This window comes from Salvelinus namaycush, chromosome 26 (assembly GCF_016432855.1).
Source record: "Salvelinus namaycush isolate Seneca chromosome 26, SaNama_1.0, whole genome shotgun sequence".
Taxonomy (NCBI): domain Eukaryota; kingdom Metazoa; phylum Chordata; class Actinopteri; order Salmoniformes; family Salmonidae; genus Salvelinus; species Salvelinus namaycush.
Window position 1 is genome coordinate 31,139,154 of NC_052332.1, and position 2,620 is coordinate 31,141,773.

Sequence of the window (2,620 nt, forward strand, 5' to 3'; positions counted from 1 at the left end):
AATATTTAATCAATTTTAGAATAAGGCTGTAACGTAACAACATGTGGAAAAAGTCAAGGGGTCTGAATATTTTTGAATGCATTGTATAATAGTATAAACTCAGAATACCTCTTCCATAATGCAACGTTGTGTACAGTATAAGAATAACTACTCATAGCGTGGAACAACTACTCATAGCATGTAATAACTACTCATAGCATGGAACAACTACTCATAGCATGGAACAACTACTCATAGCATTGAAAAACTACTCATAGTATGGAATAACTACTCATACCATGGAATAACTACTCATAACAGTGTAATTTTTACATAATCTTATCCTATCACAATAAAATGTGCTATACAGAGGATGTTTTTTCCTTACATATTTACATAATGAAAAACATATTTAGACTGCAGGCAAGGTCCAAAGCTGCGTAATGATTAACATTGAACTGTAAGTTTGTTTGAATGTCAACAGCTGGCAGTGGCTTTGTCGACCCAGTCCCATACATGCACAGACCCGTCTACAGCAGCAGAGAGGACAGTCTTAGGTCGACTTGGATGCCAAACATGAGTGGTGACCACAGCTGATGAAGTGTCAAACTGATCCTCAGACATCATGTGACCACGGTGGACAAAAAGAGGCTGGAATTCCACCAACTCCAGTCTCCAAGAGGCAGTGTTGTAGATTTGCACCATTCCATCAAAACCTAGAAGAGGAGATAAATTCAATTGATAATTGAGGAAAAGTTGCTTTATTATGACAGCCGTTCTAAAAAAAGCAAGAACAACTTTGTTCTGTCCATAAGACATTCATTAATGTCATTAATCCAACAAAAATGAAAGAGTGACATTGTGCTTACCTGAAACAGCAAGGCAGTGGTCTAAAGCTGGCGCCCATGTCACCTTCATGAGGTCATTATCGGTAGTTTTCCTCTGGACATCAAGCTGGGGGCTCTTAGATCCCTAAGATCAGACACAAACACTTGGCAGGAGGAGAGCCGTGCTACACTACAGGAGGATGTGTCTGATGAGAACAGGTCTGTCTTAACACCCATACACCATTGGGCTCCCTCTCCCTCCAGCTGGCGTTTGCTGAAGAGCTGAAGGCTTCCGTGTGTCCCCCACATACAGGTCACCATTGCAGGCATAAGCGAGAAATACACTGCCACTCACAAACTGCAGGGAGCTCAGTGCATCTGGACTGTCTGTTTCTGCGATAGAAGGAAACAAAATAACTGTTATAGATGTGTTTCTACACCCAATATCATATTGTAAAGGAAATTATAAATTGACACAGTCCAAAAAGGCTACAGTGTATATAAAACAGGTTATTACCTACAGAGTAGAGTGGTTTCCCTGTCATCAGCTCAGTCAGTTGAATATCGCTGATCTGAGAGCCATGAAGAATGCAGGGGTTTCCAGTTGAACCGGAGGCTACCTTGACACCTTTATCTGACGATGCACTCTTTAGTTTTATGTCTCCAGTAGTCTTTATGACATCTATCATTTGAAGACAAATCACGCAACAGAAATGTGCTTTCAATGTGGGCAAGACCAATGTGTACTGTGACCTAATCAGGTTGTAAATCATCCATGCCTAGTGGATGTAGCTACAGTATAAAGTGGAGAGTCGATTACACTGCAATACACTGAAAATATGACGAGGAGACAGTAGGTTTACTCACCACAATCAAGTCCCACACCAGGAGCTTGGAGCTGAAGCCATCATTGGTAACGACACCTCTTAACAAGAAACAAGAGTTTGAAAGTAGCCATTTACAGTTTTTTCAATTGCGTACAAGCATGTTTTGGAACAATGTTGTCGATTTTAAAAGTCCACAAGTCCACAATACACAGAACTCTGTTGCAAAACAGTAAATGTGTTTTCAAAATGTAGTTGCCTTCCTAAAATATAAATAGTCATCAAAACTATATTATACTGTCATAATTGCAAATACATTCATTTAAAAAAATTACTGCCTGCAAAAAGACTAATGCAACCATACTTATCTCTTGGGTCCATGCAGACAAAACAAAAGGTGAATCTGTCTTTTAAAAAGCCCAGTACATTTTTTGCAGTCACTAAATCATGACGATCAAAATTGGAAGTATAACTATCCAAAGGTGCAGAATTATGGGTAATTACTGTCCTTTCATGCATATTTCAGCAAACAATTCCATATACATCAAATCAAATATTAATCCTGATAAAAAAAAGAAAAGAAAATAAGCACATTGTGTGCAGGACTTATTCATCACAATCCAATTCCATGTATTCAATACATACAGTGCATTCGAAACCCCCTCCCTTTATCCACATTTTGTTACATTACAGCCGTATTCTAAAATTGATTAATAAAAAAAAAAATACTTATCAATCTATAAACAATACACCATAATGACAAAGCAAAAACAGGTTTAGAAATTTTTGCAGATTTATAAAAACAAAACCGAAATATCTTATTTACATAAATATTCAGACCCTTTGCTGAGACTCAAAATTGAGCTCAGGTGCATCCTTTTTCCATTGATCATCATTCTACAACTTGGAGTCCACCTGTGGTAAATTCAATTGATTGGACATGATTTGGAAAGGCACACACCTGTCTATATAAGGTCCCACAGTTGACAG

The 2,620-nt window shown here is 38.1% G+C and overlaps 1 pseudogene; it reads right to left on the bottom strand.

Annotated features, from left to right (window-relative positions):
* On the bottom strand, positions 1 to 1,495 carry LOC120021065 (annotated as a pseudogene).
* Between the last annotated feature and the right edge of the window lie 1,125 nt (positions 1,496 to 2,620).